Source organism: Dendrobates tinctorius, unplaced genomic scaffold (assembly GCF_039654945.1).
Source record: "Dendrobates tinctorius isolate UK_male_01 unplaced genomic scaffold, ASM3965494v1 ptg000011l, whole genome shotgun sequence".
NCBI lineage: Eukaryota > Metazoa > Chordata > Amphibia > Anura > Dendrobatidae > Dendrobates > Dendrobates tinctorius.
In genome coordinates, this window is record NW_027361679.1 from 24,204,705 (window position 1) to 24,217,120 (window position 12,416).

General features: G+C 41.0%; 1 long non-coding RNA gene across 1 annotated transcript in view; it reads right to left on the reverse strand.

Annotated features, from left to right (window-relative positions):
* Window positions 1-12,416, reverse strand: part of LOC141101243 (uncharacterized) — an 89,872-nt gene that overhangs the window by 11,521 nt on the left and 65,935 nt on the right. The window contains exon 2 of the long non-coding RNA XR_012234918.1: window positions 695-763. This is a non-coding gene — a long non-coding RNA (uncharacterized lncRNA). The remainder of the gene's footprint in view (window positions 1-694; window positions 764-12,416) is intronic.

Genomic DNA, 12,416 nt, shown 5'->3' on the forward strand with positions numbered 1-12,416 from the left:
CATGTAAACTGTTTCTTTAAAGAGGAAGCCCCTTCCCCTCAAAAAAAAAGGTGAAACATGCACCATGGGTCAGTTTATGCTGATTAAAAAAATGGATGTCGGGTATGAGATTTCTATAAATTCCATCCATTTTGATGGAACTATAAGACGCTGCATTTTTGAAGCACCAAAAACTTTTCGTGAGCAAATAAGCTTAGAGTTTGCTGACTCTGTTCTGCAGAAACTGAAATGCAATCAATTATGCTAATTTGTATGCTCATACCAACTGGATGTATCAAAGAGGCCCAGTGCACCGTTCTGCCCACAGGTGTTGCATGCTCCCAACTCCCTCCCTGGTGATCAACAGCAGTGGCTATATTGAGTTTTCTCTGCTGACCATGCTCACTCCAGGCAAGCCATCACGGTCAATCACTAGCGAGGGAGGTGTGGGACATGCAAAATAGGCGGATTGATGCACTGCGCCCTTTGGCCATGCAAAGAGTGCATCGAGCTCCCATCTTCGTATGCTTGATTAAATTTCATTTTCTGAAGTGATTGAAGAACTAAGGGTATGATTTTTATAGAGGCAATATCTCTATACAGTGCTACTGTATGTGCTTAGTTTATATTGGAAATGAGGAAACTGAGAAACAAAAGAGCGCAAATAGGGTCTTAACCAATAATAACGTGGGTTAAAAAAAATTAATCCACTCACCTGGTGATGTTGTACTGAAGCAACGTATGATACACATATTATATGTATATATATCAGCTGCTGCATTTCCTGAAATGGAAATGAGATGGAGGTGTCACTCAATGCGTGGCTGATGAAGGCTCACAACGGAATATACTGTACTTAGAACAATTTATTGTGCAGCTTTTAAAGAGTCAACGCGTCTCGAGGACCTCTTCATCAGGACAAAAACCTATACATACAAAATGAACAGAAGCTAAGTCTAAAATTATGTATCTTTATTGCAAAATATTCATAAAAACATGGGAACATATAAAAAAAAGTGGAGGACATAACAATAGGGTCACCGCATCATGGGGTAAATAGCAATATCAACAATACGTGTTGAATAACTGTATCCATGAGATAAATTGGTTGTATGCAAAATGCAAAAAGATCAAAGAAATATCACCAAATTAAGCCATATGAATATGTGCCAATGGTTATTGTATGATTAATGCAAAACTGCACAGAGAAAATAAATGGACTCCATGGAAATAGTGCTCTTCAAACACCAATCAGGGGTAACAAATATCAAAAACCGTATGGAAATAATTGCATGCAAGTGCGAATGGTAATGTATACAAATATACCCCGAGGCTGGGAGTTAAGAAAGATATGAATAATTATGGCATATTTACCTTAGTTGCGGGCAGGAGAACCCCGACGCGCGTTTCGCGGTAGCTTTATCAAGGGGCATGTGATAGAGTAGTTTTGCACCCTATTTATGTGAAAATAGAGTGGGGAAGGCAAACGCCATGGAGCGCTTCCGGTAGGCGGCGCGGATCATAGCCGTCACGGCGTTTTTTTTTTATATGTTCCCATGTTTTTATGAATATTTTGCAATAAAGATGCATAATTTTAGACTTAGCTTCTGTTCATTTTGGATGTATTTGTTATTTGAAGCATTTTGGTCTCCTAGGTGATCTTGTTTTTGAGGACAAAAACCTAGTAGTGACTGTCAGGAATGGTTGTCTTTTATGCGGTCTTTAAAAAAAAAAAAAAACCTGCCTAACGGGGCACATGACATTGTCAAAGGTCAGCAGTAACACAAAACTAGCGTTAATATCTCATATGACATGCAACACTTGGCAAAATATAAGATCTCCAATATACATGAAAAACTCACAGGTTATTTAAGAAATAAGAAAAATAAAGATAAAAAGGAAAATACATTTAACCTTGAAAAATATTTCTGATCATTTTTAATTAAAAGTGGTCTCTATGCCTGAAGGGAATTATATCAGTTGAGATCCGAACTGGTAGTAGTAGAAAGCACTTTCAGGTTATAAGATCCAGGGAATAAGGCTTTGAGCCACTACAGAGATGCCTGGATGTGGTGCTCATGAAAAGGAAGAGGGAATAAAAAATTGTGTATGCACAGTGTGAAACTGAATCTGGTATATGCAAAAAGTGTGTGATGAGCCTAAAATAGAGGTATTTATTAAAAATGCATTTATTAAAATGTCTATATATAAAATTGAATGTGTATGTGTGTGTCACCAACCAATCAGGAAGCATCTTTCATTTCACCAGCACTGTTTAAAAGAAGCTGAGCTGTGATTGGTTGCTATGAGCAACAGTTTTCTTTGCAACCAATCACTAAGCATCTTTCATTTCACCAGAGATGTTTAAAAGAAGCTGAGCTGTGATTGGTTGCTATGAGCAACATTTTTCCCAAGACGACAACACCTCAGCAGACAATGACATGGTGGGAGAAATCTAGCATCCCCGGGAACATAAGGTCCCAGCCATTGTCTGCCCCCCAGAAAAGCGCAGAGAGCACACACACCCTACCGTGCCCATATTCCCATCACACATCCTCCATCCCATAGGCACATCTTCCCTCTTAAAGGGATCTCCAGTATGGAAGTTAGGGCAAATCCCTCAGTGCTCTGATACTGACCCCAGACCTCTCTTAAATGGATCATTGGTATGGAAGCTAGGGCAAATCCATCAAGCGCTTTGGTTTTGACCCCAGGCCTCTCTTAAAGGGATCCCCGGTAAGGAATTAGGACTGTTCCACTCAGCGCTGTGGTTCTGACCCCAGGGTCTCTTAAAGGGATCATTGGTATGGAAGTTAAAGCAATTCCACTAAGAACTTTGGTTCTGACCCCAGGCTCTCTAAAAGGGATCCCCGGTATGGAAGTCAGGGCAATTGTCTTCAAATACTCTGATACTGACCCCAGGTCTCTATTAAAGGGATCATTGGTATAGAAGTCAGGGCAAATCCATCCAGAGCTTTGGTTTTGACTCCAGGCCTCTCTTAAAGGGATCCCTGGTATGGAAGTTAGGACAGTTCCACTCAGCACTGTGGTTCTGACCCAAGGCCTCTCCTAAAGGGATCTCCGGTATGGAAGCTAGGGTAAATCCCTCAGCGCTCTGATTCTCACCACACCAGGCTTCTATTAAAGGGATTATTGGTATGTAAGTCAGGGCAAATCCACTCAGCGCTCTGGTTCTGACCCCAGGCTGACAGGTTGATGAGGGATATTAGGGGAAATAGTCCGATGGCTCTGGGTGACAGGATGATGTGGGATATTAGGGGTAATAGTCCGGTGGCTCTGGCTGATGGGATGATCTAGGATATTAGGGGTAGTAGTCCAGCAGCTGTGACGGGATGATGTGGGATATTAGTGGTAGTTGTCCGGTGGCTATGGCTGACCAGATGATGTGGGATATTAGGGGTAGTCGTCCGGCGGCTGTGATGGGATGATGTGGGATATTAGTGGTAGTAGTCCGGTTGCTCTGGCTGATGGAATGATGTGGGATATTAGGGGTAGTAGTCCAGTGGCTTTGACAGGATGATGTGGGATATTAGTAGTCCGGTGGCTCTGGCTGATGGGACGATGTGGGATATTAGGGGTAGTAGTCAGGTAGCTCTGGCTGACGAAATGATGTGGGATATTATAGTGAATGTTGCTATGTGGAGTGGGCAGGGCTATACACTCAGCTTTATATATAGAGATATAATCATTATAATTTGTTATTACCAATCATAGTTAGTTACTATGCACGGGCAGCGCCGGGCTCTTCAGCTAGTCAAAAGGAACTCAAAAAACAAGGGATAAAAGAGGAATGGCAAAGAATGAAAAAATGAGATGGAAAGCATGCAATGGTATTAGTATTGAATAGAATGGAAATCCTGCCATGGACATTTTAAAATGTTGGGGAGTAAAAATTAATTACATGAAGTAGTGGACGTATCACGAGTCTTAGCGTGGTGATCCATGGTGTGAGGATAGTATAGTCTGACATCGCAGAAATTCCAAGTGTGAATCGGCAAGTATGGTAGGAAGTGATCAGTATCTGGTGCAAGTAGCATGATCGAGCACGTGATGAAGGGCAAGTGAAGTGAAGGAGGGGTGATGAAAGGGTTCCTGTGAGACATGGCTCAACAGACCGACAGAAATTGAGAAGAATATGAGAAAGCAAACGGAGCCAGATTTAAAACTAGGTTAGTGAGTATGTGTTTTTATAGATGATAAAATTCTATTTGATTAGGTGCAATGGAAAAAATTAATTTGTAATATTATTGAGGCTGAACGAGAATTTATTTTGTGTTGAGTAGAAAGAAAGGAAGAAATCCTAATGAGTTATTTGGTGATAAAAAATTGGGATGGAGTTGAAATATAATTGATCTGCTCGAAGGAAAAATCTGTTACAGTGAAAAAAAACCTAATTAAACAAAGGTATCTGAAATTTCGTTAAAGCCATTCGGAGTCAGAGTTCCCAAGTTTGTAGATCCAATAGATCTCCTTAAGGTTTATTTGTTCCATGCGATTATGAGTTAGTGGTGAAATTTCCTCTATAGGGAATATTCTTAAATGTTTGAATTCTTTGTTGTGTATGGTGGCCATGTTTGAGGAACCCTTTTGGGATGTTAGAGTGGTGTGAATTCAGCCATTTGTGAAGGGGTTGGGTGGTCCTCCCAACGTATAATTTTTGATAGGAACAAACATACTATATATTACAAAACTGGAACAACAGGACATAGGGCTTTTGATGTGAAAAGTCTCACCAGTTTGTTGTAGAGTAAACTCTGAAAGACCAGCACAAATATCATGGCAGCACAGACAATTCCCAATAGCACATTTGGTAATCCTATTCACATGATGAATCATGGTAATAGGATGTCTGTCCTTCTCCCTAACTTAGCTGGGGGCCAGAATGTTTTTCTGTGTCGGATACCTCCTGAAAGTGTAAAGGGTTTTGTCACGATTCATTTCTTGGATCTGTGTCAGATCTGGATTTCCTCACAATTAAACCTTTTTCCTTTTCAGCTGTCGGGGGTTAATGTCAGTTTTTCCCCCCAGAGGCCGCTGGTATTACTGCATTGTAATTATCCATACAGGTGGGTGCCACTCCCACCTCCCTTTATAAGGCCACCTGGTGCTGCAAATCACTGATGGTGATACACTTGCTCTTGGGGGACCAACCAAGCTGGAGTTCAAGAGCTGACAGAGTTCTGTGGTGCTTCAGTTGTTTGCTGTTGTCAAGTGGCTAACTCTGCTGTCCAGGAGCATTGCAGCAGGGCAAGCTAAGTGTTGTTTTGTTTTACCCTGTCTGTTGAATCTTTCCTTTGGGTTTTTGGTGCAGTACACTTTCTCCCTGTCTCACCTCCTTGGGAGGGGGTTGGGGGTTTCAGGTCAGGGCTAAACAGGAGACAGGGACAGGTCAGGGACTTGGGCCTCACTACCATTAAGTGTACCCCCAAGTTAAGGAGAGTCAGGTACCCCCCTTAGCCTTAGGGGCAGTTCAGGGGCCCTTCCTCCACGTCACCTGTTTTCCACTTACTGCCCCGTGACAGGTTTTTTTTGGTAATGAGTTAGCCAAAATGGAATCATTTAATAGGATATACCAGCAATACAGAAAAATTTTCCATATGTTTTTATGTTGAATGTTGAAAGTGGTGACAAAGTTAAATTCAAAGTTATTGCTTTTCTTTTTCTCAGTCATTTTTAAACAGAGATTCCTGATTATTGTTTCTAGAATTGTTAAAGGCAGCCATTCTAAGATTTTTGGGGTACTTTTGTGAAAAAAAAAATCTTTGCTTGATGATATCTGCTTGATATACAAAATCAGATTCCAAAGTACAATTTTTCTTTATCCTTCTGAACTGATTTTAGGGGATATTCAACAGTCACTTGGAATAGTGACCACTCTTAAAGTGAATGTGGCTATTTGCATCTACCTTTTTGAAAAAGTTTTTTGTACATATGTGGTGGTGAAGAATAAAAATGGATAGATCCAAAACGTCGATGAATTGTTTGTCTGTCTTTGGAGAAAAGGATAAACCCCAATTATTTTAATTGAGTTCATTTATGAAGAGCTCGATATTGCTCTGAGAATTGTCCCAAATTATCAAGAGGTCATCTATATATGTTTTGTACAGGATAATGCTATATTTGTAGGGGTCTTTGGTGATAAAAAGATCCTCAAAAATGCCCATATATAGGTTTGCATAGGTTGGTGCGACCTTTGATTCCATGGCTGTTTCTCCAGTTTGATGGTAAAAAAAAAATTTAAAACAAAGAAATTGTTTTTCAGTATAAAGGAGAGTCCTTCGAAAATGAACTCTTTGTGTTGGGCTGTCTTTTTTCTACAGATAGGAATTTGTTCCCAGAGCATCTGTAAAACCCTTTTACAAACAACCAAGAATAGGCAGATTGAGGTTGGCATGATTGGCTGGGAGACAGCATGTTGCCTATAGTGCGACCCCTTTTGCTACACATTTGCAGCCCCCCTTTAATGATGATTCGTAAAGTATTGTCTTGGTTCACAACAGGGACATATTTTAAGGATGTTTTTTTTTTATATCCTTGTAGTGAGCGCTGTAAGAGGTTGAAAATGTAACTGGCATTGTCCACATGTCTTCTGTACCAAATTGTGTGTGGAAAAAAGGATTTTTATCAGAAAAAATAAAAAATTCCTCCAACCATGACATAAATAATATAGCTAGGGACGGGGAAAATTTTTTACCCATTAGACATCTAGTGTCTGCAAAAAAAAGTCTGACAAACATGGTGCAATGAATAATCCAATGTGGATAAAATAAACTTTTTTAATTGTATGGAATAAGAACTGTAATTGTCCAGGTGGTATTTTATAGCTATTATGGCTAAAGAATGTGGACAAAAAGATTTATATCATTGCATGTAGCGAAAAGGAAGTTTTGCTGCCACTGAAATCTATCAAAAGCTTTCAGGACTGAAGATGAATCCCTCAAATACAAATAAAGTAGCGTAAGGATAACAAAGTCAATGTTTTGGCGTGGCCATCACAAAGCCCTGATCTAATATACAAAAAAGGTTGCACTCCGTGCTAAAGCATGTCACTGTAAAATATGAATAGCAATATGGCTTTTGAATATTAGGAAAAAAGAAATGAGACGCTTTGCGCAAAATTTGGCCAAATAATGTCTTCCCATCAACCATAGTCATGGTGGTCTCAAAACTGATGGGTCCCTGACCTGTGTGAACACCTCTCTTAGGCCACATGCACACATTGAGCATTTGGTGTGTTTCTTTACCCCAGTATTTGTAAGCCAAAACCAGGAGTGGGTGATAAATAACAAAGTGGTGCAAATGTTTCTATTATTCTTTTCCTCTAACAGTTCCACTCCTGGTTCTGGCTTACAAATACTGGGGTAAAAAACTCACCAAATACTCTGAGTGCATATGGCCTTAGGCTGATGTCTGAATTCCTGGGTGAATGTGGACACCTCTCTCAGTAAAGCCTGCATTTATGGGTCGGTAGGGACCTGCTGTGATTAAAATCACCACATGGTGAAGGGTGGAGTGTTCGGTCAGTAAGGGCAGCACGGTGGCTCAGTGGTTAGCACTGCAGCCTTGCAGTGCTGGGTCCCTGCATTCAAATTCAACAAAGGACAACATCTGCAATGACTTTCTACGTTGTCCCCGTGTTTGTGCGGCATCATGGTGGCTCAGTGGTTAGCACTGCAGCCTTGCAAAGCTGGGGTCCCTGAGTTCCAATCCAACAAAGGACAACATGTGCAATGAGTTTGTATGTTGTCTCCGTGTTTGTGTGGTTTTCCTCCAGTTAACCACCTTGTCGATGGTTGATTGACATTATTTGGTCAAATTTTGTGCAAAGCGTCTCATTCATTTTTTCCTAATATTTTTGCCTATATTGCTATTCAGATTTCATATTTCACATTGACATGCTTTAGGATGATAGAGCGGCAACCTTTTTTTTTTGCATATTGTACATGGAGGTAGCTGCTCCTGGTATGCACTTATTCACACTAGTTTGGATGTGCCCGTCAATCTTTTATTTCTATGTTAGCTTACTGACCAAGCACTACGCCCTTCACCATGTGGTGATTTTTAAAAAAAAAAATATATATTGGTATTTTAACAAGTATACAAAATTCAGCGCCCAAATTATAGCTTAATAATACAGCAGGAAAAACATCAGATTAACATCAGGTGTTAAAATGAAACACTCCTGTTATGATTGGGTCACCGAGGAGGAAAACAAGACCAAGCTAAGCTACAGAAAACCAGAAAGGTTGGTAACAAAGCAGATTGCAGACCCCTGATCCTATCCACACAACTAGCAGTAGCCATGGAGCGTTCCTACGATGATTCTAGACCCCTCGTCACAGCCGGAGAACTAAATAAGCCTAATGCAAGAAAAGGGGAATTCTAAACTGCCCCAGAGCAGACTCCAAAGGAATAGACAGCCCCCAAACATATATTGTCGGTGAGACAAGATGAAAACACAAACACAGGCAGGAAAATAGGCTGACCAAATGATGGGGCCCACACTAACTAGAAAAGACAGGAAAGGAAAGACACTGTCTGCAATCACGCAAAAAACCCTGCAAAAATGTCCAACACTTCTGATAGCAAAAACGTTGAAGTCACTAGACTTCTCCCACTATATCAGCACTCTGGCATATTCTGAAAGCAGAGCAAAAAGAGGCCAAACTAATAAGGGACAAAAAACAAACTCACACAAACAGTAACATAAGGATGAAAATTCAGCACAGCCCCAGCCGGGGCTGGTTGACCACACAAAACTGAATAGACAAAACCAAATCAAATGTGAACAATAGCAAAGAACACTTAGCTTGAGCATGCAGGGACTGAACTGGAAACTAAGACCTCAGGAGGCAGGAAAAATCACCAGCAGGGATAGAGGGAGTCGGCTGTCTTAAAACCAGTCAGAGACTCCAGATGTCCAATCGTCATCTTCATTATCAGGTGGCAGGCCTCTGTCACTTATATCAGCTCCATTACCTCCTGTAACCACCAGAGGGAGCCCGGAAAGAGAACTCGCGACTCCTCTGTCAATACAACCAGCTCCACTACCTTCACTAGCAACCAGAGGCAGGCCAGAAAGTGAAATCACAACAGAACCCCCCCCTTGAGGGGTCACCCAACTCTCATCCACGCCACCAGGCCGATCAGGATGGGACCGGTGAAAAGCACAAACCAATCTAGCAGCATCAATGTCAGAAGCAGAGACCCAAGAATTATCCTCCTGGCCATAACCCTTCCATTTGACCAAATACTGGACTCTCCGTCTAGCCAAACAAGAATCCAATATTTTCTCTACCTCATATTCCACATTGCCTTTAACCAATACAGGTCAGGAGGTGCCGCCATAGGAAATACTGGCTCAACAAACCTCTTCAACAGAGATTTATGAAACACGTTATGGATCTTAAACGTAGCTGGAAGAGCCAATCGAAAAGAAACAGGATTAAGAATCTCCAAAATCTTATAAGGTCCAATGAATCTTGGCTTGAACTTTGGAGACGCAACCTTCATAGAAATATTCTTTGATGACAACCAAACCATATCACCCACTTTAAACCGGGGACCAATGGTCCTATGTCGGTTGGAAACCCGCTGGGCTTTTTCCTGAGAGAGGGACAACTTATCCACCACTTGGTCCCAAATCTGCTGCATTCTCTCTACCACAGTGTCCACACTTAGGCAGGTCGAAGATTCCACTTGCCCTGAAGAAAATCGAGGATGAAACCCAAAGTTACAGAAAAAGGGCGACATCAAAGTGGCAGAACTAGCTCTATTGTTTAGCGCGAATTCGGCCAAGGGCAAAAAAGAGACCCAGTCATCATGATCAGCAGATATAAAACATCTCAAATAGGACTCCAAAGTCTGGTTTGTTCTCTCAGTCTGCCCATTGGTCTGAGGATGAAATGCAGAGGAGAAAGATACCTGAATTCCCAGATTGGAACAAAAAGCTTTCCAAAATCTGGAAACAAACTGGACTCATCTGTCCGACACATTGTTCTCAGGAATCCAATGCAACCGAACCACCTGTTGTAAAAACAAGGGCACCAACTCTGAAGAAGACTGCAACTTTGCGAGTGGTACAAGATGTACCATCTTAGAAAATCTATCACAAATCACCCAGATAACAGTCATTCTCTGAGATACAGGAAGATCAGAAATAAAATCCATTGAGATATGGGTCCATGGCCTCTAGGGCACCGGCAGGGGCATCAACAATCCACTAGAACGAGAACAGGGTTTAGACCGAGAACAAGTCCCACAGGACTGCACAAAATTCCTGACATCACGAGATAAGGCAGGCCACCAAAAAGACCGACTCACCAAATTTCTCGTACCAAAAATACCTAGATGACCAGCCAACACGGAGCAATGAATTTCAGACATCACTCTCTTCCTCCACTGGTCAGGAACATACAATTTTCCCATAGGACAACGCTCAGGTTTGTCCTCCTGAAATTCTTCAGAGCACGTCTCAAATCGGGCGAGATGGCGGAAAGAACTACCCCCTAACCTAGGATGGCAGTAGGCTCAGTCACAATAAGAGAATCCGCAAACTCCTAGAAAGGGCGTCCGCCTTAACATTCTTAGTGCCCTGAAGAAAAGAGACCACAAAATTAAAACGCGTGAAAAACAAGGCCCACCTAGCCTGTCTAGGATTCAAGTGTTTGGCTGATTCAAGATAAATCAAATTCTTGTGATCGGTGAGGACCACAACTTTATATCTAGCTCCCTCCACCCAATGTCTCCACTCTTCAAATGCCCATTTCATGGCCAACAATTCCCGATTCTTCACGTCATAGTTACATTCAGATGGGGAGAATTTTCAAGAAAAGAAGGCCCAGGGATTCATTTTAGAAGTCACCGGATCTTTTTGGGACAAAACAGCTCCTGCACCAATCTCAGAAGCATCTACCTCCACCTGAAATGGAAGTGAGACATCAGGTTCCTGTAGAACCGGAGTAGAAGTGAATCTCCGCTTAAGCTCCTGAAATGCCGAGAAAGCCTCTGGAGACCAACTCAGCACATCAGCGCCCTTCTTGGTCAGATCAGTCAGTGGTTTGACAATTCCAGAAAAATTACCTATAAATTTACGATAGAAATTAGAAAAACCCAAAAACTTCTTTAGAGCCTTCAAAGAAGTGGGCTGAACCCAATCATAAATGGCCTGTACCTTGGCCGGGTCCATTTTAATAGCCGACGGAGACAAAATAAATCCCAAAAATGAAATCTTCTGTACACCAAAGAGGCATTTCGATCCCTTAACATACAGGGAATTTTCCCTCAAAATCCAGAACACAGTCCGGACATGTTCCACATGAGAATCCCAATCACTGAAAAAGATCAAAATATGATCCAGAAATGACCATCACGATCCAATTCTGAATTCTATTTTCGCCGCTTGGAGGGATATAACAAAATTAAAAAAAGAACGTTAACAGACAGAACAGCATAAAAAAATTTTCCTCTAAAATTACTAATTACGTTTTATAAGTGTCCAATCCCAGAAATGTGGTTTGAGTCAAGAATTAGTAGAATTGGGGATATATGGGATGGCCAACACGCCTTACCCTTCAGTGAGATTAAAAGTAAATTTAACATTCCATTTACCCAATTCCCATCTTATCTTATCCTGAAAGAAGTCCTGCAGAAACTATTAAACAGCAGAGCCTTAAATCATGGAATAATTGCCTCCATATTTACAAATATCAACCACAAGACGATTTGGGGCCTCAAGAATGTCTACTCCTTCTTTAATGATGATACTGAATTTGTTAAAAATGCCTATATACAGAAATGGGAATCAGACCTTAATATTAAATTGGATGTGGAACATTAGAAAAAGGCTATCAAATTCTCTAATGCCTCTACAATTTCTACAATTTTGCAGGAATCTTTCTATAAAACACTGATAAGGTGGCATTACACCCCAATAAGATTGTCTCACATAAGTACTAAATATTCTTCCCTATGCTGGAGAAACTGCGGCCTCCCAGGTAATTTATACCACATCTTTTGGGGTTGCCCAAAATTTAAAACCTTTGGAAAGAGGTCACAGATCACATAGGTATCCTATCCGATAAAAAAGTTAAAGTTACACCACAATTAGCATTACTTCCTTTGAACTCCGAGGAACTTAACCCTTCAATAAGGTATGCTATGTTACACATCTTCTTGACTACCAAAAACACAATTGCATTCTGGTGGTTAAAATCTGACCTACCTTCCTTCTCTGACATCTTAGATAAAGTCCGAGCCCATAGCTCTATGGAAAAAAGATTTGCCTTCATTAATAATACCTTAGCTACCATACCAAGTGGGACTTATGGAACTTAAAATTCCAATCAAAATGACTTTGTATTGTATTGTTATGTCTTTACCGTTAGACTTAGTGGTAACTAAATAGTGTTTAACAT